General features: G+C 39.4%; 1 protein-coding gene across 19 annotated transcripts in view; it reads right to left on the reverse strand.

The window, feature by feature from the left end:
- The window catches only part of SCEL (sciellin), a 177,518-nt gene that overhangs the window by 135,412 nt on the left and 14,245 nt on the right, over positions 1-27,861 (reverse strand). The window contains exons 1-3 of one of the 19 annotated variants that reach the window (XM_057532551.1): positions 5,440-5,529; positions 4,140-4,491; positions 3,224-3,330 (exon numbers count right to left, since the gene is read on the reverse strand). The exons of the other annotated variants lie outside the window; for them this stretch is intronic. The gene's annotated coding sequence lies outside the window, so the exon portion shown is untranslated. Of the gene's footprint in view, positions 1-3,223; positions 3,331-4,139; positions 4,492-5,439; positions 5,530-27,861 lie in introns of those variants that run through there. 19 annotated transcript variants of the gene reach the window in all.

The following is a 27,861-nucleotide window of genomic DNA, read 5'->3' on the forward strand; positions in this document are numbered from 1 at the left end:
TCTTTTTTCCTTTCAAATAGACTACTTTTAGAGCAGTTTTAGGGTCACAGCAAAATTGAGAGCAAGGTACACAAAAATACCATATACCCCCTTCCCCCAGATACATAGCTTCCCCTATTTATCAACATCCCTCACCAGTGTGGTACCTTTTTTACAATCGATGAACCTACACTGACACATCATCCTCACTCAAAGTCTGTAATTTACATTAGCACATCACTCTTGGTGCTGAACATTTTATGGGTTTTGATGAATGCATAATGACATGTAGCCACCATTATTATCATACAGAATAGTTTCACTGCCCTAAAAATCCTCTGTTCTCAACCTAATCACCCCTCCTTCCCCACAACCCCTGGAAACCACTGACGCTTTTACCGTCTACGTCAGTGGTCCCCAATCTTTTTGGCACCAGGGACCGGTTTGGTGGAAGACAATTTTTCCACGGACCGGGACGGGGGTGGGGGGTGGCTCAGGCAGTAATGCCAGCGATGGGGGAGCGGCAGAGGAAGCTTTGCTCGCTCACCTGCCGCCTGCCTCCTGCTGTGCAGCCAGGTTCCTAATGGGCCGCAGAGCCATGCTGAGTTCCTATAGGTAGAGCTCTTGCACCAGGCCATCCTGTGGCTTCCGGTAAGCCAGACGAGGACAGTTTTGCACAGACACCTACCCCATCTCAATCAGCTGTGACCAAAGCAATATCACTGCACGGAACAAGGCACTGCTCCCCTAGGCCTTGTAACTACTCGGAAGTGGGCTACAGGCGGAGCACGCAGCAAGTCAGAACTTTCTCCCCAGTAAAGATACATCATCCCTTAACATTATTTTTCCAGAACAGATGCAATCATGTCACTCTCCAGCTTCAAACCCATCATAAGTTCCCCATGTCCCATCATTTGAATTAGTACCTTAGATTCATATAAGACGGTGTTGTCCAATGCAGCAGCCACTAGCCATGTGTGGTTATTTAAATTTAAATTAATCAAATTAAATAAAATTTAAAATTAGGTTCTTCAGTTGCACTAGCCACATTTGAAGTACCATATTGGCCTGGGCAGATAGCACAAGCAGAAAGTTGGTCTAGATGCCTTTTTTAAGTGACTTCCTCTCCCAACACTTGCCCCCATGCACCCTAAGCTCTAACCTCATCAAGATCCTAGCTTTGCCCAAACATACTGTATATTTCAGGCCTTTAACATTTGTCCTAATTCCATTCCTGTGACCAGAAATATCCTTGCTTCTTGTGTATCTGGTAATGTTTATTCACCTTTAAAGGCCCAGCAAATACCTAACCTGCTCTGTGAAGATTTTCCTACCATCCCACTCCCTAAACACAGGCAGGCTCCCTCTTTCCTCTCTGCTCCAGGGGAACTCTGTATATGCCTTCATTACAGTACTTAAACATATTATATGATAAACTACGTGTACCCAGCATACCACATACACCCCTAGGAGACCTCAGTAGCAGAGGCAGTACGGCTAGTGCTTAAGAGCACAGTCTCAGGTGTCAGACAGACTCTGCCAGCGACTACTTGTGTAACCTGGTGCTAGTCATTTAGCTCCTCTTGTCTCAGTTTCCTCATTTGTGCAGTGTTCAGTGTAGCATTCCGTAATTCCCTTCTCTTAGATGACAACTTGCTCTTGTATTTGATTGGCTTGGCATTTCTCTCTTTTTGTCCTCATTTTTCTTCTCTTTCCTCAGTATCCCATATCCATCATGGCAGAGTTTCATTTCTTTTTTGAAATCTATTTTATCTTTCCTCTAATAATTTACTATTGTATTAGTTTCCTATTGCTGCTATAACAAATTACCACAAATTTAGTGGCTTAAAAACAACATTATTTATTACTATCCAGTTCTGGAGATCAGAAGTCTAAAGTCAGTGTGTTAGCAGGGTTGGTTCCTTTTGGAGTATAAAAGGGAAGAATCCATGTCCACCTTTTTCAGATTCTAGAGGCTGCCTGCACCCCTTGGTTCACGACTCCTTCCTTGCATCATTCTAACCTCTTGCTCTGTCATTCCATCTCCTATGTCTGACTCTGATCCTCTGTCTCTATTTCATAAGGACCCATGATTACATTGATCCCACCCAGATAATCTAGGATAATCTCCCCATCTCAAGACCCTTAATTTAATCATATCGGCAAAGTTCCTTTTGCCATGCAAGGTAACATATTCACCGGCTCCGGGGATTAGAACGTGGATGCCTTTGCAGGAACATTATTCAGTCTACCACAACTATCATATTTTTGCACTTTCTCAAGGTTCTCTATAATTTCATATATTTTTACAATTTTAAAAAACTAAAAATTTTATTCAGCAAACAAAAGTTCAAATGCATACAGTTATTTGATTTAGTAAATAAATACCCAAAAATCTATACTCTTAAAAATTGGTGATACCTTTAGGATTGCATCGAAAATTTTATATTTAAAAATTTTGTAAACAAATGCCAGAAACACCTGCAATTTTTTAAACAGTCATTTTCTACGTTCCACTCATGAGTAACATAAACAATGTTAACTTAGGCATGTTTTCAAATGATCACTAGATGCTTGAGTATTGGCTGCAATGATCATGTGAAATCTGTTCCCAGCTGAATCTTTGAGAAAAACATGTGTAAGCTGTATATATTACCTATGCAAACACACATACATACCTCTATATATTCATATTTACACACATAAGATTCATATATTATAGTTGTACATGTAGCTCATATATATTAGATTTATAAATGTACAGAACTTATATATTAGGTTTATGCATATTTACACACACACACATACTCATCAATAACTCTACCTGTGTTTGTCTTTCCTACTAGAATGAAGGATCTTGAGGGTAGGAGCCCAAGCTTATTTATCTTTGAATCCTTAGTGTCCACAATGAGCCTGACCTAGAGAGTTCTTAGCGATTTTTTCTTAATTGAATATATTTGCATTGCTATGTGACACATGGGAAAATGGAATAGAAGCTGCCTGAGGAAAAAATGAAATCCCCAGACCCTCTTTTCTCCTGGGTCTTCCTTCTCAGTAACTCAGCCTTCAATAGACTAGACTAGAGAAATGTGGTTCAAACTGTTTTCCTCAGTCATGCTTATGTTTCTGTTGCTATTTTCCTCTTACACATTCTGATTGACTGAGTCTCTCAAACCACCTGGTTTTCCCAAACTGTGTCCTTGTTCCCTCCCTACACACAATATCTGAAAGACCCCCCACTTACCATACTTCAGCCTCTCCTACTCATGTCCTCCTCCTCTCCTTCCTCCTCACAATTCAGCTTTAAATTATCTCCCACTTCCTTGACTGTACATAACCAAAGGATAAATCCTGCAGAAAAGAGCAGAGAATCCTAGAAAAAATTTAATTTCCAAATATTTTTGTAAACTAGTGGGTTATCTATCACTGAAACAAAATTTTTGATAGTGTAAATGATGTCCCTAGAAAACAGTGATTCTCAAATATTTTGGAATTGGTGCATCTTCTTATTGCTTTGATTTTACAGTACCCCCTGCCAACACCCCATTCTTCTCCTAACCCCAAGTCATTTAAATTAAAAGTTATTAAAAATAGTTGGTCTCAATAATTTGGGAATGTGTGTGTGTGTGTGAGGGAGAGAGAGAGAAGACTTGAGGTTTTAGGTGATTGAGAATACTATGAGGTAATTTGCTTTTTTTTTTTTAGTTTGAAAAACTCTATTTACTGAGGAACTTTTTTTTAATTGAAACAATTCATAGATGTGAAAATCCTTATAGTTTTCAAGGCACTTTGTAGTTTACAAAACACTTTCATATCCATTATCTCAACCAATCATCTTTGCAACCCTGTACATAAGTTGGAACTCTGATTTTATGCCTTCTCCATCATCCTCCCCATTTTACTCACTATATGTCCTTACACACCAAACATACTGGACTTCTCCCCATTCTCAGATCATGATTTATACTTGGACTATTTCTTGTTCCATACCTTTGCTCAAGCTGTTCCCTCTGATTGGAATACCCTCTTTTTCCTAGTCCCCCAAATCTACTTTTAAAAGTCCTATTCATTCATCAAGGCCTAACTTGAGCCCTTTCTCTTCCAAAATCCTCCCCAGTTCCTTTTAGCAAATGTCTACAGAGGACAACAGTAGCTTTTACCTGTTTAGTATCCTTTCTTTCTTCTTATGGTATCAATAAACTTTGCCGAATGGTTTTAGTGGGAAAGTAAAATGCAATGCCCACTCTCTATATCACCACTACACACAAGCACCAAAGTTGGACATGTGATCCAAGCCAAGCAAAAAGGCTCTCTGCTGAGAATGCAAATTTGAGTCATAGGGCAGAAGGCTGTTCAGTTGTGAGCTCTTGAGTCTTCAGTTATTCCAGAAGCAGAATCTTAAAGATATTCTATTTCTGTCTTTCCAAGACCTTGTCATTATCAACTCTTCCTTCCATTCTGAGAACCATCCAGTTTCCCTCAATAAATTTTCCATCTTATTGATTCAAGTTTCTGTTGTAAGCAAACAAGGAAATGCAACTGTTATAGTTTCTCAAATATTTCCAGAGTTCTTTCTTGGTCACCCTATTCTAATCCTCCCATTTCTGCTTTAGATAGAAGTTGTTGAGACATGCTCCTGCCTCTCCCATTGAATTATATGCTCCTCACTATGGTCTGTATCTCCTTCAGTTCTTACTACTGTCACTTACACACCTCAGTCCTCAAGAAATGTTAATTGAATTGAAGTTGAGAAAACATATATTTTCTTTAGATTGAAAACTGATTTGAATCCTCCTACATTACTTAGTTCCAAAAGAGAAAATTTCTCAAATGCTTGGGTTAATTGAATCTTAGGACTGGGAGAGACCAATAAGTTTGATAGTTGTGATTTGATTTTTTTAGTTTTTTTTATTTTTAATAAGGTTCGCATTTCTTACTTTTTAAAAAACATCTTTATTGGAGTATAATTGCTTTACAATGTCGTGTTAGTTTCTGTTGTATAACAAAGTGAATCAGCTGTACGTATACATATATCCCCATATCTCCTCCCTCTTGCATCTCCCTCCCACCCTCCCTATCCCACCCCTCCAGGTGGTCACCTCTAGGTGCTTTTTTATTTCATGCATTTCTCGCTCTTTTAAAATTTTTTTTCCTGTTGGCTTCCTTTTTATTTTCCATTTTCTCTACTTAGTATTCAGTTCTTTTAGGAAGAAAGAAATTATATATGTCTATTCATTCAGATGTCTTCCATAAAAACAAATCTAGACTTTGTCAATTCTACTACTAATAGCCAAAGAAGAGTAAAGAAAGTGAGGGAATTTTAAACTAACAAACCAACCAAATTCCCAAGGCAGGCTAAAAAGTAATCTAAAGACTTGATTAAATGCATTTTTATATGTAAAAGGCACAATACTGACCTATGATTCCAAAGTTATTATCTGTTTAAATTATGACACTTACCAAAAAAAAGTACATCTTATGAAACATTTCTTCTCAATCAGGGGAAATTTCCAAGAAACCAGCAGATTCTTGTTCACAAACCTTGCATTAGCAAATAAAATATGATACTTCTTGGCTTTAAGCACAGATAGAGACAAAGTCTGGTATGAAGTCATCAAACAAAATAAAAATGTTATGACAGCTTTCACTCTTAATGTAACTGACACAACTCAGAATCAGCCCTCCTTATTGCTCTTGGTCTATGGCCAGAGGTCAGCCATCTTTTTCTTAAAGAGCCAGATAGTAAATCTTTTATTTTAGGCTTCGTGGGCCACACCCCAAATCTCAGCTCTGCTGTGGCAGCAGAAGGCAGCTGTAGACAATATGGCCAAGGAACAGGCATGGGCAGAATGGTCTGTAGCAGCCAGAACTGTCAGTGCTGGGCCCCCCTCTGCTCCCTGCTAGCCAGCGCTATGGGAAAAGCATGCCTTTTCTTTTTCGTCCTCTCCCTGTGGAGGGGGAATCCTAAATGAGAAAAAGATCATAAACGCTTAGTCAAAGCCTCATTTTCAACACAAGAATACTGAGGTTCTGAATGGTCAGGTGACTTGCCAAAGATCCAACAACTTCATTTACGTGGATGTGAGACCAGGGCCCATCCAAAATAATGGAACACTTCTTGACAACCTACTATGTCAGGGAAGCTTCGAAGCACTTACACCTTATCCGACTTCACCCTCGGAACAACTTTCTAAAGTACTATTATCATCTTCATTTCACAGATGAAGAAACTGAGATTCAGAGACGTTAAGCAACATGCTTAGAGTTTCACAGCAAACAATGGTACAGGGAAGAGCCAGGGTTTTTAACCCTCTGCTCCTTGCTGCTGTTACTCCTGCTGCTGCAACATGCCCCCCACTCCATTTTCCACTGCATACTGTTCCATGATGCTCTCGAGAAGAAGCCGTTTCATTTGAGTGCATGTATTTTCTGTTCTTGGAAGCCAACACCAGACTTTCCACCATCGCCTCTGACTCAAGCTGGTCAGGAATTTTTTCCCCTCAGAAACAACTCACACAACCAGACTTGCCTATCCAGTATAACTATAATTCTGCAACACAGAAACAGGGAGTGGGCCTGAAGTTTACATGCCTGTGGCCAACCCCATGTAGAAAGGCTGAGAATGTCAGTTCTTGATCTTTGTTTGCACAATCCCAAGTTGAGAAAACCCACAGAAGTATCCCTCCTACTCTGTTAGAAGCCTGGAGCAGCTCTGGGGATCATTCCCCTGTTCACAGCCACTGGGAGTCCATGGAAGGCCCCCTGAAAACCCAGACTGGGGTTCCCTTTCATTTCACAGTGAAAATGTGTGAATCTCTTGGAAAGTTGGGCTTTCCTGGCACCCTAACATCACCCTAAGCATCACCCACTTTGCCTACTTTGTTTTTCCAAAAGCCCTGTCGAACAAGTAGGTACCGAAAATGTAGGAAGGAATAAAGAGACATTCAGTGCACACTTCTTTTCTGAATAAATGGATTTCCTTATGAACATTTGGCAAGCGTCACATCTAAAGCCTCCACCAAATAAAAGCCATCACAAGCCAAATGGCAAGATAGGAGCTGAAAAGAAAAGGTTTTATGAGTTGATGTGTTCATGTTACAGAATCAAATATTCTTCATGTGTCCTCTGCATGAATGGGGGCCACTGTTACTTATCCAGGTACTTAAGGAGAAGTTATGTGGTCTACGTACTTTTATTTTCATCCCAGACTCTAGAAAGGGGCACATATAAAATGCATTATCCTCTGATGACTGAAACCTATAAGCATATACTCCCTCTCTGCCTTTCCTCCCAATCAAGCCCCATTTTGCCTCTGCTAAAATAGGTAGGTTCAAATGAAAAAACTAAATGGGAGCGAACTTCTGTCTTGCAGAAAGAGTAATTCCTAGTGGGTTTCTAATGAAGCTACTTGATAGTCTACTGTCTTTTACTCTTTCATCCAAATCCTTATTTCTCCAACAGTAAGGGAAAGCAAAACAGAAAGGAGCACTGGGGTTAAATTTGTAAGGCAGCCCATAGGAGTCTCCAGTGAAGTAAAAGACTGGAGTAGTAAAGCGATGGGTCATATTATAAAAGAGCAGCATTAAACACCCTTCTCTCCCTTTCACTCACTCTGCAGAGTCCATGGCTGAGAGAAACAGTGTGCGGGGATGGGGGAGGGTTTCTTCTTTCGGGGACCTCCTGAGTTGACTACAAAGATTAGAAGGAAAGAAAGCCAACATATTTCACATAACTGTGTGATTTGCCAGCATGGCAGAGGCATATCAAGAAATGTTAAGAATTATGTCATTGACGTCATTTAGTGAAGGTAACCAGAGTTACTTAAAAATAACAACAAAAAATTACCGTGGAGAGGATCTCACTGAAGCACTTCAGATATTTCTGGGCAAACGCCTAACCACAGAAGAAAATTCTAATGTTGCACATCAAGTTCCCACTGCCATGTGAGTGGCTGAGCAGCTTCCTGGATCTCCCAGGAAAGGTATGCAGCCCGCCCGTGTGCTGACCCACCCTTCACAGCCAAATCTGACAAGGTCCCAGTAAGTACACTCTCAAAAGCAAGGACATTCTTTGGGGATTGTGCAGAGGAATTTGGCAGCTGTGTCTTCCTCATGAGGCAGGGCATAAAGAACAAGATCCTCAGCCAGGGGCATGGGGTTAGCTACAGCCGCCCTAGAAGAAATCCTACTACTAAATTGTCTTTATCTAGAAGTCCACATTGACATTACAATGCCTGTAGCCTTCTTCTGCTACTGATACTTTTAAAATATTAAAACATAACAAAACAAAACTTACCCTGGTAAATGTTACTTGCACTGAACCAAGTGAAGAATGGAACTAATACAGGATGCTACGCACAAATACCATTTCTACTTTTCTATTTTCTCCCCTCCTTCCTTCCATGGAATACCACTGAAACAGCTCCTGACATTCATGGTAGATTCTGGGAACCCAGTAAGGGAGACTCTAATATCTCATACATCCCAGGAGGGATGACAGGCCTCAGACCCAGAGCCAGCCCTGCATAGGGTCCTTTTTCAGTCCCAAAGGGCACTGCGCATGCAGAGAAATACTAATATCCTTTTTACTATAACCTTGTTTCCACAGGCCACATCCATCATGGGAAAAGTCAAAGGCTTGAGAGGAATGAGGTTCCAGCTCCCACCTTTTTATCTCAAGGATTCCTACTACACCCAACCTGAGGTCAGCATCTTCCTATTTTTGATGTGTGGCTCTGCTTGCTTTGGACAGAATACAATATTCAGTGATAAAGGTTTTGTTATTCTGTTGGCTTGCAAAGGGGTAAAACTACTTCTCTGTTCGAGGGGAGGAATCTTATGCTGAGTGGGAGAATCAGGGGAGACTGCAGAGGTAAGCTGAGCTGTCACCCTGGGCTGAGGGCTGAGTCTCTTGTTGTTTCTCAATGAGAGTCAATTTTCACAGCCCTGTGAATCATTTGTGAACTAGGCATGAACCTCCTGAATGCCAGCATTGAGTGGGTGGAGCACTGAAGGGTTTTTTGTTGTTGTTATTTAGTTTTTTGCAATAAGGAAGACTCTCTGACTTGTCCATGGGAAAGGGTAGATGAAATAATAGGCCAGTTCCTAGAGGCCAGAAAGACAAACTAAAAAACAAGAAGGATGCTGGGAGAAAAACATCATACCAAATGTCTGTGGGATGTTATCAGCCCTTTGGGACTAAACCAGAGTTACCTCAGGACAGAAAGCTGTGCTGTCTGTGATCATTTCTTCTTGTGTGTGCTAGAGGAAGAATTATTAATGAATAATGGTTTATAGCCTTTCCCTCTCCCCAGCCCCTATTAGAACATTTTGCCCATTCAGCTGTACCCTCTACGGCCCATGTTTTCTAGGTCAATCTTAAGGAGGAAAGTACTCATAGTCAAAGAAAAACTATACACCATAGGACCTGCACAAGGTGGAAGAGAAGGAAATCGGTGTGACTTAAAAGTCTACTGGATGGTGAGGAAGGAGGTGATCAAAAAGCAAGATGGCGGGGAGAAGGACTGTGAATTAGAGAGACAGTAATTGGAAGATAAGAGTGAGAGACTCGCTAGAATTGATGGGCACTAGAGAAGTACTATCCAAAAAAACTGATCTCATACCCCTACCAGGAAAAATGTATTTTGAGCACATACCACCTATATTGACTTCTTTTTTTTACTTTTGTGTATCTTGTGTTGTGCGGATTATCTGTGGGTAACCCAGCACTATTCACCTTCCAAGATCTCTTATTCACAAGGGCTAGAAGACTAGGAACTACATTTCTCAGAATCCTTGTTAGCAGGGTTTTGCATCGTATTAGCCTGTGAGAGATACTCACATGAGCCTTGGAAGGTGGGAGAGAAGCAGAAACCAATCTATTGTTCCTGTGCCACCAGCAGGCATGTCATGGGCTTTGGCAGATGGCTGATTAAAGATGTTTCCAGAAGCGGACTTCCCTGGTGGCGCAGTGGTTAAAAATCCGCCTGCTAATGCAGAGGACATTGGTTCGAGCCCGGGTCCAGGAAGATCCCACATGCTGTGGAGCAACTAAGCCCGTGCGCCACAACTACTGAGCCTGCGCTCTAGAGCCCGCGAGCCACAACTACTGAGCCCACATGCCGCAACTGCTGAAGCCCACGTGCCTAGAGCCTGTGCTCTACAACAAGAGAAGCCACTGCAATGAGAAGCCCGGGCACAGCAACAAAGAGTAGCCCCCTCTCGCGGCAACTAGAGAAAGCCTACGAGCAGCAACAAAAGACACAACGTAGCCAAAAATAAATAAATAAATTTATTTAAAAAAAAAAAAAAGATGTTTCCAGAAGCTTCTGGTATTCCTCCTGTGAATTATTTCATTTCAGTGAACAGGTAGCTGAATCATGGTCAGCCATTTCCTGTAATTCCTGATTTCCTGAAAGCCATTAGCAGCTTTGCTTAAGCTTAATCCTCCCAGCCTTTCTGTTTCCTTAGCTGAAATTTAACTGACACATATGCCTTATAAAGCATAACATACATAATAGAAATAAAAAAAGAGTAACATAAATACTACTTTAATTATTTTATTTTATAAATAAATTTAAAACTTTTTTCAATAAAAATATTAGTCTGTAATTCTTTTCAATTAATTGGCATATAATTTGAATGTCTGGATCTACAGTTATTTTATTTCAATATTTAGTTTTAATAGCTATAAGAGCTAAAAAAATGATAGCTCACAAAAATATATAGGTTAGTAAGGAAGATGCACCTGATTAGCCACACTTACTACATTGTGATATGCAAGAAAATTATGATAAGCAGAAAATTAAGAAACTTTCTGAAAGGATGTTAAATAATATCTAAATAAAATGGAGACAGATCTTGTGTTCTCAGGTAGGAAGATTTAATATTATAAAGACAGTAATTTACCCCCAAATAGGCTATAGATTTAATGTAGTTCCAATCAAAACATCAACAGAGCTCTCCATGAAGTCAGTGAGTTGATTCTAGAACTTATCAATACATAGATGAAGGAGACTACCCAAGAACTTTCTGTAAAAGAAGGCTGTGGTGGGGTGCAGAACTTGTCTCACCAGATATAAGAACTTGTTATAGAGCTGAAGTGATTAATCCAGTGCTGTATAGGAATAGATAAATTGATTAATTGATTAAGTGGACAAATACCAAAGAAGGAAACCCACACAAATGTTTAACTTTGATATACAACAGAGTTGTATGTATTAAGCCACCCAATCTGTGGTCCTTTTTTATGGCAGCCAAGCTAACTAATACAGTCTCCAGACCAGACTCTCCACTTCACTCCTCTCCTCCATATTTCCAGGTTTGCATGAGAGCACAGTACAGCCCGAAACACGCTAACACCTTCAGTGGAATGACTTCGGTGTAGCTACTTTGGCATTATTACAGAAAAAAGAAAACTGATAAACATTATTCAATTCTAAACTCTCTCAGCAAATACTCTTCTGATCTTATGATTACAAGATTAAGTGTCACATGATTGCCACAAATGTGTGACTCAATCCTGCGTTTTGCTCTTTTGGGGGATTATCACATATTAGCATTTATTTTATTGACAACATTCCACACGCCTGCCATTATTATTAGCTAAATAATATTCCTTTAGGTTCATGAAATCTATAAAATGGCCAACATGAAAAGTTTATGCTGCTGTTACCAGAAATGGTTGCCAGGGGAATGCTGTGAATCATAGGACTACAAGAGGACCAACTTGGAAACCATCCTTCCCATCAAAGCCAGTCCATCTAGGCTGCTACTCTCTTCCATTCAAAGCTGAGAGAAACTAAGAGCAGAACATCGAGGCAGCTAAGCAAACAGGACAGGCAGCCCCAGAGCACAGCTGTACGGCTGTACTCAGAATGAGAGAGGTCATTCTCCAAGTGATGAGTAACTGGCACAAGAATTTGGCTGAGGACCTTAGAGCAAATGGACTTCAACTTAATGTAGGGGATCAAGATCACTGTCCTAAAGAGGCAGAGAAAGTGAATCCTTTGCCCCGATAGAAAACATGACCTAAGTGTCAGAGCAAAGCAAGTGTGCTCCCCGAGCAGTATTTTCTGTGTCTTCCCAGTTGTCAGGCCCAGGAGTGTGGCTGTTACTCCAGAGTTAGAAAGCCAGGAGGCTCAGGAAGAGCAGCCTCCACCATGAAAGCTCAACTTAGGAGCCGGCTAGACACAGCTCAGTTTCAGTGGGCTGGCCACTGAGGACAGTCCAGAAAATCTTCTCAGCCTTGTAACTGCCAGGGGGGTGCACAGTGCAGAAGGAAACTAGGTAATTCCAATAGGGTCTGCCTTAGCACAACTATGAGAGTTTATTTTAAATTTGGCTCAAAGATCACTCATTGAAAGCCTAAATAAAATATAATTTCTACCTTTAAAAGATCTCCAAATGTATTACAGCTCCTAAAAACAAAAACAAATGATCAAAAACAACAACAAAAAACCTTTGCCAATATTTAGGTCAGCTTCTTGGGTGATAAATTAATTGACTGTGCTGGGTGTGTTTTAAAGCTCACAATAATATAGGCTCTCTGTTTCTTTAGTTAAGTTTTTCTAGATTTGAAACTTGCCATTTTTTAATTAATAGACTTTATTCTTTAGAGAGGTTTTAGTTTTACAGAAAAATTAGGCAGAAAATACAGAGTTCCTATATACCCCCCTTTTCCTCCTCCCGGTTCTCCTCTATTACTAACCTCTTGCATTAGTGTGGTACATTTGCTACAGCTGATGAGCTAATACTGATTATTATTAACTAAAGTCCATACTTTACATTAGGGTACACTCTTTGTGTTGTACCACTCTATGGATTTGGACAAATGCATAATGCCTTACATCTACCATTACACATCAGAAAGAATAGTTTCACTATCCTAAAAATCCCCTGTGCACCACCTCTTTACTCTCCTTCTCCTGGCCAAACCCCTGGTAAACATTGATTTTTAATTTTCCCTATAGTTTTGCCTCTTTCAGAGTGGCATATAGTTGGAATCATAGAATATAGCCTTTTCAAACTGGCTTCTTTCAAACTGGCTTCTTTCATAGTAATATGCATTTAAGGTGCAACTGCTTATTTTTCTTTATGGGGTGGTGAAAAAATGAAAAGAATAAAGAGAACACAGTCCATTTTAAAAGAAATACTAGTGCTTTGCCAATAATTCTCTCTCTCTCCCTCTCTCTCTCTCTCTCTCTCTCTCTCTCTCACACACACACACACACACACACACACACACACACACCGGTCCTTAGCTTCAATGATTCTTCCCTTTATAGGCTCTGAATGCTGAGAGTGCCTCCATTTATTAAATGTTATAGAACTTTTAATATTAGATATATTTCTGACCCCATTTAACCAATCAGTAAGAAAGTAGGTTCAGAAGCAATTTCATTGGCACATTCAACAATGAGCATGCGCACAGGAAACAGGAAGCAAGGGATGTCGGATTTCTGAGTGATGCTTCATCTTTTCAAGCATACAATACACTGCAGAACCCAACTGATCTTCAGAAAAGAGCAAAGGGTCACTAAGTTGGAAAGAATTTTCGTGCACAGAAAAAAAATTTAAAAACCTTAACACCTAAGTAGTCACAAAATATATTTGAAATTTTACTATGTGTCAGGCCATTTGCTAGACATGAAAGGCAGAATGGCATAAAAGAAAGAAAAACTTAATTTCGTAGTCTTTAGCCTCAGAGAGTTCTCTCAGCTAGTAAGTGGTAGAGCATGGTTTCAGCTTCAGTCTTGTGTACTTCCAAAACTCATGCACCTTAGTTGTGGCATGTGGGGTCTTTAGTTGCAGCATGCAGGATCTTTAGTTGTGGCATGCAAACTCTTAGTTGCAGCATGTGGGATCTAGTTCCCTGACCAGGGATCGAACTGGGACCCCCTGTATTGGGAGTGTGGACTCAGCCACTGGACTGAAACTAAAAGATCCTGTGTGCCACAACTAAGACCCTGCGCAGCCAAATAAACAACTAAATATTAAAAAAAACCAAACCTCATGCACTTGGCTGCTATATTTTTACATTAAGAATTAGCTTATCTTGAATACTTCCATCTTAAATTTTGGGTTTATACTCAAGTGATAGTTGAAGATACTAAATTATTGCCTTTCATACTTGTTCTTTCATGTAAAAAGTGAAGTTGGTGGTAATGGGTAAGAGAATTGAAATATTTTTATGTAAAATAAAATATTCATTGTTATTTGATTTTATTTTTAAAGTCTCACTTCACTGAGTTCTGCACAAATGAGTTAACCAAAATTTTGCAGTGTTCAGATTGTTTTATGGTTGTCTCAACATAACAACCAACATTTTGAACGGCAGGGCAATAATTTGGATATTATTTTTCTAACTGATGCCAAAAATTCAAATTACCCAATTTTTTCCCTAAATTGCCTAGATAATTTGGAACTGTGAGCAGCCTCAGCATAGGTGTCAGGGATATCAGATTAAATATTACCCAAAATAAAAGGTGGGGCTCCAGAAGAAGTAAAACAAAAGCCATGCCAAAACACATAAACACACACCCTCCTTGAAGATTATTGCCAAGTGTCTTTAAGATAAAGCCAATGAAAACTTCTCATCCAGGTTTACTTCATCTTAATCTCCCCTGTTCTAATTCTAAATACCCAGGATGTTGCTTACAGCACCACAGTTCTACCTTGACCTTTAAAAACATATTAGTGGACTGATGATTGGCTGAAATCTGAGCGATGCCATTTTGTTTCACCTGATTTTATCATCTGCTGGAGAAGAGGCAAGGAGAATGAAGTTGAGGTATCTGGCCATACATGTGAGACCACAAAAGTTGAGGGTCTGACAAGCTCGCAGTGTGTCTGCGTGTTTCCCTGCTGCGTGTCCAGTACCTTCTTTACTGAGAAGAGGACAAATGTATCCCTGACTGGTTGTCATGCCTAGATTCTCTGATTAATGGACCTGTCATTGTGGGAAGTTGTCCAGTCTAAACTGTGAAATCATCAAACCCTAGAAAAACTACAAACATATCGTTTGGCTTCCTGCCAAAAGAAGCATAGTCTTCCTCATTTAGAATACCAACAAGTTAGTAATTCTCCCCCCAAAATACTAGCTCTTGCTATGGTACTGATCATTTTTCTCTTTTTTAAGACAGGGGGAAAGACAGACATTTATTACCTCAGATGCTCAAGAATGATCAGAAATATGACAAGGATAGTTGTCTTTGGGTCAAAAATGGAGTACTTGATGTCTGGAATCCAAATATTAATCCAATTCCCCTTTTAAAAAATTACTATAATGTTATAGCATTATAAAGTGAAAATTTGACTGTATTAAGGCTATAAAGTAATTTGATTTTATTAACCTATAAGATAAAAATTGTTCCAACTTGAGCTTAATACCTGCACATCATTATAATTTGTAACATTACCAAATTCAGACAAAATACCAGCACCAGGTAGAAGATGTAGAAACAAACATAATCATATGTTTGATCTCTTGAAACCTGAGTATTAGCAGGACAACAGGTGTTCAGTAGTTGGTGAGTTAGGGAAATAGAGGGAATTCAAGACTATGGTCCAGGGACTTCCCTGGTGGTGCAGTGGTTAAGAATCCACCTGCCAATGCAGGGGACAGGGGTTCAGTCACTCACCTGGGAAGATCCCACATGCCGCAGAGCAACTAGGCCCGTGAGCCACAACTACTGAGCCTGCACACCACAACTACTGAAGCCCACACACCCTAGCTGGCATGCTGCAACTACTGAAGCCCGCACACCTAGAGCCCGTGCTCCACAACAAGAGAAGCCACTGCAATGAGAAGGCCACACACCGCAACGAAGAGTAGCCTCTGCTTGCCAAAAATAGAGAAAGCCCACGCGCAGCAATGAAGACCCAACACAGCCAAAAATAAAATTAAATTTAAAAATAATTAAATAAATAAAATACCAACGGGGAAAAAAAGTAACTTTCAAAAAACAAAGACTATGGTCCACACATCAACCTAAAAGTGGCAATAGCACCTAACTTTTAAAAGAAACCATGAGAGTCCATCTTCCCAATTCCTTTTTTTTTTTTTTAACATCCTTATTGGAGTATAATTGCTTTACCATCGTGTGTTAGTTTCTGCTTTATAACGAAGTGAATCAGTTATACATATACATATATCCCCATATCTCTTCCCTCTTGCGTCTCCCTCCCTCCCACCCTCCCTATCCCACCCCTCTAGGTGGCCACAAAGCACAGAGCTGATCTCCTTGTGCTATGCGGCTGCTTCCCACTAGCTATCTATTTTGCATTTGGTAGTGTATATATGTCCATGCCACTCTCTCACTTTGTCCCAGCTTACCCTTCCACCTCCCCGTGTCCTCAAGTCCATTCTCTTATTAGGTCTGCATCTTTTTTTTTTTTTTTTAATTTTATTTATTTATTCATTTGTTTAATTTTTGGTTGCATTGGGTCTTTGCTGCTGCACGCGGGCTTTCTCTAGTTGCAGTGAGCGGGGGCTACTCTTTGTTGTGGGGCGCAGGCTTCTCATTGCGGTGGCTTCTCTTGTCGCGGAGCACAGGCTCTAGGCGCGCAGGCTTCAGTAGTTGCGGCACACAGGCTTCAGTAGTTGTGGCTCGCGGGCTCTAGAGCTCAGGCTCAGTAGTTGTGGCGCACGGGCTTAGTTGCTCCGCGGCATGTGGGATCTTCCCGGGCCAGGGCTCGAACCCGTGTCCCCTGCATTGGCAGGCGGATTCTTAACCACTGCGCCACCAGGGAAGCCCAGGTCTGCATCTTTATTCCCGTGTTGCCCCTAGGTTCTCATGACCTTTTTTTTTTTTTTTACATTCCAAATATATGTGTTAGCATACGGTATTTGTTTTTCTCTTTCTAACTTACTTCACTCTGTATGACTGACTCTAGGTCCATCCACCTCACTACAGATAACTCAATTTCGTTTCTTTTTTTATGGCTGAGTAATAGTCCATTGTATATATGTGCCACATCTTCTTTATCCATTCATCTGTCGATGGACACTTAGGTTGCTTCCATGTCCTGGCTATTGTAAATAGAGCTGCAATGAACACTGTGGTACATGAATCTTTTTGAATTATGGTTTTCTCAGGGTATATGCCCAGTAGTGGGATTGCTGGGTCATATGGTAGTTCTATATTTAGTTTTTTAAGGAACCTCCATACTGTTCACCATAGTGGCTGTATCATTTTACATTCCCACCAACAGTGCAAGAGGGGTTCCTTTGCTACACACCCTCTCCAGCAATTATTGTTTGTAGATTTTTTAATGATGGCCATTTTGACCGGTGTGAGGTGATATCTCATTGTAGTTTTGATTTGCATTTCTCTAATTATTAATGGTGTTGAGCATTGTTTCATGTGTTTGTTGGCCATCTGTATATCTTCTTTGGAGAAATGTCTATTTAGGTCTTCTGCCCATTTTTGGATTGGGTTGTTTGCTTTTTTGATATTGAGCTGCATGAGCTGCTTGTAAATTTTGGAGATTAATCCTTTGTCAGTTGCTTTGTTTGCAAATATTTTCTCCCATTCTGAGGGTTGTCTTTTTGTCTGGTTTATGGTTTCGTTTGCTGTACAAAAGCTTTGAAGTTTCATTAGGTCCCATTGGTATATTTTTGTTTTTATTTCCATTACTCTAGGAGGTGGATCAAAAAAGATCTTGCTGTGATTTATGTCAAAGAGTGTTCTTCCTATGTTTTCCTCTAAGCGTCTGATAGTGTCCGGTCTTACATTTAGGTCTCTAATCCATTTTGAGTTTATTTTTGTGTATGGTGTTAGGGAGTGTTCTAACCTCATTCTTTTACATGTAGGTGTCCAGTTTTCCCAGCACCACTTATTGAAGAGACTGTCTTTTCTCCATTGCATATCCTTGCCTCCTTTGTCATAGATTAGTTGACCATAGGTGTGTGGGTTTATCTCTGGGATTTCTATCCTGTTCCTTTCTACCCTGTTCCATATATTTCTGTTTTTGTGCCAGTACTATACTGTCTTGATTACTGTAGCTTTGGAGTATAGTCTGAAGTCAGGCAGTCTGATTCCTCCAGCTCCAGTTGTTTCCCTCAAAACTGCTTTGCCTATTCGGGTCTTTTGTGTCTCCAAACAAATTTTAAGATTTTTTGTTCTAGTTCTGTAAAAAATGCCATTGGTAATTTGATAGGGATTGCATGGAATCTGTAGATTACTCTTGGTAGTATAGTCATTTTCACAATATTCATTCTTCCAAACCAAGAACATGGTATATCTCTCCATCTGTTGGTATCATCTTTAATTTCTTTCATCAGTGTCTTATAGTTTTCTGCATACAGGTCTTTTGTCTCCCTAGGTAGGTTTATTCCTAGGTATTTTATTCTTTTTGTTGCAATGGTAAATGGGAGTGTTTCCTTAATTTCTCTTTCAGATTTTTCATCATTAGTGTATAGTAATGCAAGAGATTGGTGTGCATTAATTTTGTATCCTGCTACTTTACCAAATTCATTGAGTAGCTCTAATAGTTTTCTGGTGGCATCTTTAGGATTCTCTATGTATAGTGTCATGTCATCTGCAAACAGTGACAGTTTTACTTCTTCTTTTCCAATTTGTATTCCTTTTATTTCTTTTTCTTCTCTGATTGCCATGGCTAGGACTTCCAAAACTATGTTGAATAATAGTGGTGAGGGTGGATATCCTTGTCTTGTTCCTGATCTTAGAGGAAATGCTTTCAATTTTTCACCATTGACAATGATGTTTGCTGTGGGCTTGTCGTATATGGCCTTTATTATGTTGAGGTAGGTTCCCCCATGCCCATTTTCTGGAGAGTTTTTATCATAAATGGGTGTTGAATTTTGTCAAAAGCTTTTTCTGCATCTATTGAGATGATCATATGGTTTTTATTCTTCAATTTGTTAATATGGTGTATCACATTGTTTGATTTATGTATATTGAAGAATCCTTGCATCCCTGGGATAAATCCCACTTGATCATGATGTATGATTCTTTTAATGTGTTGTTGGATTCTGTTTGCTAGTATTTTGTTGAGGATTTTCGCATCTATATTCATCAGTGATATTGGTGTGTAATTTTCTTTTTTTTGTAGTATCTTTGTCTGGTTTTGGTGTCAGGGTGATGGTGGCCTCATAGAATGAGTTTCAGAGTGTTCCTTCCTCTGCAATTTTTTGGAAGAGTTTGAGAAGGATGGGTGTTAGCTCTTCTCTAAATGTTTGATAGAATTTGCCTGTGAAGCCATCTGGTCCTGGACTTTTGTTTGTTGGAAGATTTTTTTTTTAATTTTATTTATTTATTTATTTATGGCTGTGTTGGGTCTTCGTTTCTGTGCGAGGGCTTTCTCTAGTTGCGGCAAGTGGGGGCCACTCTTCATCGCGGTGCGTGGGCCTCTCACTATCGTGGCCTCTCCTGTTGCGGAGCACAGGCTCCAGATGCGCAGGCTCAGTAGTTGTGGCTCACGGGCTTAGTTGCTCCGCGGCACGTGGGATCCTCCCAGACCAGGGCTCGAACCCGTGTCCCCTGCATTGGCAGGCAGATTCTCAACCACTGCGCCACCAGGGAAGCCCGTTGGAAGATTTTTAATCACAGTTTCAATTTCATTACTTGTCATTGGTCTGTGCATATTTTTTATTTCTTCCTGGTTCAGTCTTGGAAGGTATACCTTTCTAAGAATTTGTCCATTTCTTCCAGGTTGTCCATTTTATTGGCATAGAGTTGCTTGTAGTAGTCTCTTAGGATGCTTTGTATTTCTGCGGTGTCTGTTGTAACTTCTCCTTTTTCATTTCTGATTTTATTGATTTGAGTCCTCTCCCGCTTTTTCTTGATGAGTCTGGCTAATGGTTTATCAATTTTGTTTATCTTCTCAAAGAACCAGCTTTTAGTTTTATTGATCCTTGCTATTGTTTTCTTTGTTTCTATTTCATTTATTTCTGCTCTGGTCTTTAAGATTTCTTTCCTTCTGCTAACTTTGGGTTTTGTTTGTTCTTCTTTCTCTAGTTCCTTTAGGTGTAAGGTTAGATTGTTTATTTGAGATTTTTCTTGTTTCTTCAAGTAGGCTTGTATAGCTATAAACATCCCTCTTAGAACTGCTTTTGCTGCATCCCATAGGTTTTGGATTGTCGTGTTTTCATTGTCATTTGTCCTGGGTTTTTTCTGATTTCCTCTTTGATTTCTTCAGTGATCTCTTGGATATTTAGTAACGTATTGTTTAGCCTCCATGTGTTTGTGTTTTTTACGGTTTTTTCCCTGTAATTCATTTCTAATCTCATAGCATTATGGTCAGAAAAGATGCTTGAAATGATCTCAATTTTCTTAAAGTTACTGTGGCTTGATTTGTGACCCAAGATGTGATCTATCCTGGAGAATGTTCTGTGCACACTTGAGAAGAAAGTGTAATCTGCTGTTTCTGGATGGAATGTCCTATAAATATCAATTAAATCTATCTGGTCTATTGTGTCATTTAAAGCTTCTGTTCCCTTATTTATTTTCATTTTGGATGATCTGTCCATTGGTGTAAGTGAGGTGTTAAAGTCCCCCACTATTATTGTGTTACTGTCGATTTCCTCTTTTATAGCTGTTAGCAGTTGCCTTATGTATTGAGGTGCTCCTATGTTGGGTGCATATATATTTATAATTGTTGTATCTTCTTCTTGGATTGCTCCCTTGATCATTATGTAGTGTTCTTCCTTGTCTCCTGTAACATTCTTTATTTTAAAGTATATTTTATCTGATATGAGTATTGCTACTCCAGCTTTCTTTTGATTTCCATTTGCATGGAATATCTTTTTCCATGCCCTCACTTTCAGTCTGTATGTGTCCCTAGGTCTGAAGTGGGTCTCTTGTAGACAGTATATAGATTTGTCTTGTTTTTGTATGCATTCAGCAAGACTGCGTCTTTTGGTTGGAGCATTTAATCCATTCACATTTAAGGTAATTATCAATATGTATGTTCCTGTGTCCATTTTCTTAATTGTTTTGGGTTTGTTTTTGTAGATCCTTTTCTTCTCTTGTGTTTCTCACTTAGAGAAGTTCCTTTAGCATTTGTTGTAGAGCTGGTTTGGTGGTGCTGAATTCTCTTAGCTTTTGCTTGTCTGTAAAGCTTTTGATTTCTGCATCGAATCTGAATGAGATCCTTGCAGGGTAGAGTAATCTTGGTTGTAGGTTCTTCCCTTTCATCATTTTAAATGTATCATGCCACTCCCTTCTGGTTTCTAGAGTTTCTGCTAAGAAATCAGTTGTTAACCTTATGGGAGTTCCGTTGTGTGTTATTTGTCGTTTTTCCCTTGCTGCTTTCAATAATTTTTCTTTGTCTTTAATTTTTGCCACTTTGATTACTATGTGTCTTGGCGTGTTTCTCCTTGGGTTTATCCTGTATGGGACATACTGTGCTTCCTGGACTTGGGTGGCTATTTCCTTTCCCATGTTAGGGAAGTTTTCGACTATAATCTCTTCAAATATTTTCTCGGGTCCTTCCTCTCTCTCTTCTCCCTCTGGGACCCCTATAATGTGAATGTTGTTGCATTTAATATTGTCCCAGAGGTCTCTTAGGCTGTCTTCATTTCTTTTCATTCTTTTTTCTTTATTCTGTTCCGCAGCAGTGAATTCCACCATTCTGTCTTCCAGGTCACTTATCCGTTCTTCTGTTTCAGTTATTCTGCTATTGATTCCTTCTAGTGTAGTTTTCATTTCAGTTATTGTTTTGTCCATCTCTGTTTGTTTGTTCTTTAATTCTTCTAGGTCTTTGTTAAACATTTCTTGCATCTTTTCGATCTTTGCCTCCATTCTTTTTCCGAGGTCCTGGATCATCTTCACTATCATTATTCTAAATTCTTTTTCTGGAAGGTTGCCTATCTCCACTTCATTCAGTTGTTTTTTTAGGGTTTTATCTTTTTCCTTCATCTGGTGTATAGCCCTCTGCCTTTTCATCTTGTCTATCTTTCTGTGAATGTGGTTTTTGTTACACAGGCTGCAGGATTGTAGTTCTTCTTGCTTCTGCTGTCTGCCCTCTGGTGGATGAGGCTATCTAAGAGGCTTGTGCAAGTTCCCTGATGGGAGGGACTGGTGGTGGGTAGAGCTGACTGTTGCTCTGGTGGGCAGAGCTCAGTAAAACTTTAATCCGGTTGACTGCTGATGGGTGGGGCTGGGTTCCCTCCCTGTTGGTTGTTTGGCCTGAGGCAACCCAACACTGGAGCCTACCTGCACTCTTTGGTGGGGCTAATGGCAGACTCTGGGAGGGCTCACGCCAAGTAGTACTTACCAGAACTTCTGCTGCCAGTGTCCGTGTCCCCACGGTGAGCCATAGCCACTGCCTGCCTCTGCAGGAGACCCTTCAACACTAGCAGGTTCAGTCTCCCCTGGGGTCACTGCTCCTTCCCCTGGGTCCCGATGTGCACACTACTTTGTGTGTACCCTCCAAGAGTGGAGTCTCTGTTTCCCCCAGTCCTGTACCAATTCCTTTTTAATTGAACAAATTCCTTTGAGTTGGATATCTTCCTAGAAAAATCCCCCTGCACTTCTCACTTTGGGCACTAGAGAGAGACAAAGTAAGAAAAATGATGAGGTCTAATTAAGCAATTAAAAACACTTCATTTTATTAATGCATTCTTCTGCTACTTTAGGAGAAAAAAAAGTTTGCATATAGTGGCCTGCTTTCAAAATATACTGGTTTGGATTTTATTTCACAATATTTCAATCCTACTTCTCAGGAATAAATCTACAGCTGAAGCTCAGAAGATCCATTAACTCCCATGAAGGCAGAAAAAAAAAGTGAAGCTCTAAGTCAGGTTCAAGAAGGTTCGAGAATAACAAGCTTATTATTAAAGACCTACTTAAATTCTTTTCAGGAAATTACTTCCCAAATTACATGTAGTAGCACATTTTCCAGTGTTATTAAGAACAGGAGGCAACAACCTATTTCTGACTTGGATTTCAAGTACACCAATAGGAAGGTCATGGCTTTCAGAAACAAAGAGAAAGAAGTATTACAATTTAGTGCATACGCTTCATCACCATCTTCCCATAAAGAAAATGTGTCTGGGATTTTCATTGTTGATAATAACAAGTGTCATTAAGCCCTTTTGGGAGTTCCCAGGCTTGAACCCTTCCATCTGCTGTCCACCTCCATCTTCAAATGGAGCAAAATTTCAGGTGAAGGAAGCCTTATCTTCTAAGTGCTACCCCAGTGATCAGTTATAATCATGTTTTACATATGGAAAAATTTTAGAATTAGTTTGATATTGAGATATAATGATAATGTTTGAACTTGAACTTGTAACTGGCCTCTTCCAACAAAACTTCAAACATTGGGTACCAGTAAATTTACTCAAAGTAATTGGTGAAGTAATACTTGATTTTTAAATGTATACATGTAATGTGTGTGTACTATAGTTATGAGCCAGCCATTGTTAGAATAGAAAAAACAAAGTGATAAATGCCAATTTTTTTACGTATTTGAATAATCTTTGTGAAAACCAAATATATGTACTTCAAGTGCTGGTGCACATTTGGTTTTTATTTGCAGGGCTGAATGAGTATAAATTTAGTCAGTCTTTTCTGGGTCCTTAAAATCTGGGGGAGTATAAGTTCTATAGTGTTTAATGCCTCTAAATTGTTCCATATAGTAATAGAATGACCTTGAAAAAGTAACATTACACTTGTGTTTTATTTATCCCTGAGTTTCAAAACTTAACAGCTCTCATAAATCCTATGGATGATGATGATAATAATAATAATAACAATGGTAGCATTTTTTAATCTTTTTATCTTCAAGTTTAGTGTTTTGTGATGCTCAAATAAAAGTTGTAGAAATGCAGGGAGCCATGCCTTATGGAAATTTGTCTGAAACAGAAAGGGAAAGTGAATGTCACAATAAAATCTTGCAAACACATTTACAGTTTGCAGTTATGTCTAGAATGTAAGCTCCATGAGAGTAGTGGCTGCCATTGCCTTGCCCAGTATGGTGCCCTTGTCACTAGGGTAGGGCTGAGTACATGCAGGGCACTCAGTCTTGGTTGAATCAATATAACTTGGGTTTGAGCAATGAAAATTGAAAATTTTGCCTTCATCTTAAAAACTGAAATCAACAGGAGAGTTTAAATTGCATAAATTCTAAATATTCTGACTCACGTATAGGCTAACCTGAGCTAGCCGCTCAGGGTTCCTTAGGAAATGTACTGATCACACAGAGCCTTGTATCTGACACCAAAGCTGTGACAGTCATTGACAGATGAAATGGGGAAAGAACCATTTAATATTATGCCCATTATAGATGAGAAAACTGATTTACTCTAGTTTTCACAGAGGTAAGTTGGCGAAGACGGAACTTAATCTCCATCTCTCTGAACCCAAGGTTTGTGGGCTTTACTTCTATTCCAGCTCAAGCCAAGATGAGGGGCAAAGTATAGGGAAGAGTAATTTAAACAGTGATTTTACTTTCTCACTAAAGCCAAGACAAAAGGTCATGACTAATGAATGGGAGAGAAGGCAGAATTAGGGAACACACAATTTTTAACAAATTAGTTGAAACAGATAGTGAAGTCCATCACTCTGGTGTAACTATTTCTAAAATGTAAACGAAATGCATGATGATAAATATTCTTCACCTCAATGCCTCTAAGGATTTTGCAGCAGCATGGGTGGACCTAGAGAATATCATACTAAGTGAAGTAAGTCAGATAGAGAAAGACAAATATTATATATCATTTATGTGTGGAATCTAAAAAATAATACAAATGAATCTATATACAAAACAGAAACAGACTCACAGACATAGAAGACAAACTTATGGTTACCAAAGGGGAAAAGAAGGGAGACGGATAAATTAGGACTATGGGATTAACAGATACAAACTACTATACATAAAATAGATAAGCAACAAGGATTTACTATATAGAACAGGGAATTGTATTCAGTATCTTGTAATCACCTGGAATGGAAAATAGACTGAAAAAAAAAAAAATATATATATATATATAACTGAATCACTTTGCTGTATACCTGAAACTAACACAATACTGTGAATCAACTGTACTTCAATAAAAAAAAAAAGAAAAAAGAAAGAAAGCAGATTCTAAGTCAGCTGGCTTGGGGTGGGGCTGAAGACTCAGCATTTCTAAAGTCTTGGAGGATGCAGATCTATGGGTCCACAGACTGCTCTGTGCATGGCAATGCTTTACCTGATACCTGTTTGAAACACCAGGTAAGAACTACATCTCTCTGCTTTGTCAAATGAAGCAAGACCTTTTCAGGTTTCACCAGCTTGAAACAGGTATGGTAATAGCCAGTTGTACCAGAAATCACAACAGGCTTAAAGCAAGATTTTGGAGATTAGAACTGGGGTTTAGGTGGAATAATAATTATGCAAATATTCCAGAACACCTCCCTCCGGTTTCTTTATTGAACCTGGTGTATTCCCTCAACTTCTCACCACTCATAAAGCTAGAATATAAACACCACAGTATTGGAGTTTAGTACAGTATAATGGTAGAACATGCTAAGAATCATATTTCCAAGGGATCAGATTTGTGGTTACCAGAGGCATGGGTTCAGAGGAGAAGGAATTGGAGGAAGGTGGTCAAAATGTACGAAGTTCCAGTTACAAGATAAATTAGTACCAGGGATGTCATGTACAACATGATAACTATAGTTAACACTACTTAACGTTACATATGAAAGTTAAGAGAGTAGATCCTAAGAGTTCTCATCACAAGAAAAAAAATTTTTTTCTTTTTCTTTTATTTCTTTGTATCTATATGAGATTATGGATGTTAATTAAACTTATTGTGGTAATGGTTTCATGATATATATAAGTCAAATCATTATGCTGTACACTTTAAACTTATACAGAGGTGTATGTCAATTATATCTCGATAAAACTTGGGGGGGGGGAGAATTATGATTTTCCATGTCATCTTAGAGTGCGATGAAGGATCGTACTATTTTTTAAAATTTAATGTGTGGTTCCCCACCTGCTCATTTTAAAGACAGCAATGAAGTTACAGTGGGATCTTTCCTGGTTTTTTAAGCTGATATTTATTAAAGGCATACAATGCCTAGATAGTATACTAAATATTTAAATGAATTATTTCCTTTCTCTACACAATAATTGCATAAGTACTACTATTATACCCATTTTAGAGATGAGAAAACTGAGGTTTGAGGAGATAATGCAGGTTTCCCAAAGTAACATAGCTGGCTACTGAGAGAGTCAAGATTCCCTGAGATCTGCCAGAATGCAAAGCCAAAGCTCTTATTCACTATGCCCTGAGAGATCATTTTCTGAAAGAAAGGAGTACACTTTCTTTTGAATATTTGTAAAGAGCAAGTTAGAGGATTCTTTTCATAAGCCATTGTCAAGCCAAGAAGGCATTTTTGGCTTGTCGGGGGAAGTGATGCTGCTCGTCCTGGTCTGGATCACCAACAATCTTAAGTGTACCTGATTTTCATTTACATGATGGTGGATTCTGGCGGTGTCCATGTTTGCTCCTGTGGGGAATTATTTTACACTGTGCATCTCTCAGCTCCAAATTTAATGTGTAGCTGCAGCTACCCTAAGCAATGTCCTCTCACTGCTAACTCTTCCATCTTGGCCTGTGTCTCTACAATGACAAGTATATAAGTACTTAAGTTTTGTTTTGTTTTTACATCATGCAAATAGGACTTTAGAACGAGTCATGAAGCCTTTCACTTTCCATCTGAATCATTAGGCATATGAAGACATAGGCTTTCTGGAAGGGGCTAGAATAAGGAAGCAGAAACCTATAGGATAAAGACACCCCAGTGGGAAAAGCAGTCCAGAAAGCTCTGGGCAGTGCCCAGAAGCCCAGAGTGGCATAATGGTTCGGCAGTGAGTGTCTCAGCACCAGGCCCACAGTACTGGGAACTCTAGTGAACACAGAGCTGGATGTGGTTGACACTGGGGACAGATGCTGATACGACCTCAGAGAAAGGTTTAGGGCAACTAACTGCCTCCCAAAGGAATGATGAGAACTTTGGTCCTACAGAACCCACTTAGTGAAGTTCAAGGCAAGGGCTTGTTCCTTTTTTAAAAAGTCACAGTTTAGAATCAAGTAAAGGTCTAAGAGGGAAAGTCACAGCATGTGACCTGATACTTAGCGTCCATGCCATTTCCCTAATTTTCTTCCCTAATTTTCTTCTAGCTCAGAATGAAATTAATCCTCAGTCAGGCACACGCCTGATCCTGTGGGGAATCCACTATGGGAATTAACAAATATGGGTTTAGGAAACCAAGCAGAACATTAAAATTATATCTTCTTTGCTTGAATTTCTAATTCACTGATTGAAATAAAAGAGCTTCTTTCACGATAATTAATTAAATACTACATTTTAAGAAACTGAGCAATTGGAGATGTCTCTGAAATACTCAGATGAAGATTTAAGTGCATGTTACATTGTATCTTATTTTACAGGTTGACTCATAGTCAGCCTAGACCAAGGATGGCAAAGGCTGCTATTTGTCCCAAAATAACTGGTCACCCTTCTTCCTGGGCACATCACTCTACAGAATAAAGAGTGTAGCTCTCAGTTTCCCTTACAGATAGGCGTAGCCCTGTGACTAAGTCTGGCCAATGGGATGTGAGCAGAATACTTTATGAAGCACCAGGAAGTGTCCTTAAATGATGGGAACATGCCCTTCTCCAATTCCTCATCCCCAGTGTCTGGGTGGGGACATCGTGGCATGACTTGAGAAATGGAGACCCTGGATGGAGGAGCATCAAGATAGAAGCCTGGGTCCTTGAGCACTTCAAGAAGCAGAGAGCCTGCCATCACAGCCATGGAATGCCTACATCCAGGCATTAATGGGAGAGAGAAATGAACTTTCTTTATTAAAGCACTTGAGTTTGATTGACAGTAGAAACCAAACCCAACTCTAAGTAATT

Source organism: Balaenoptera acutorostrata, chromosome 18 (genome assembly GCF_949987535.1).
Source record: "Balaenoptera acutorostrata chromosome 18, mBalAcu1.1, whole genome shotgun sequence".
Lineage (NCBI taxonomy): Eukaryota > Metazoa > Chordata > Mammalia > Artiodactyla > Balaenopteridae > Balaenoptera > Balaenoptera acutorostrata.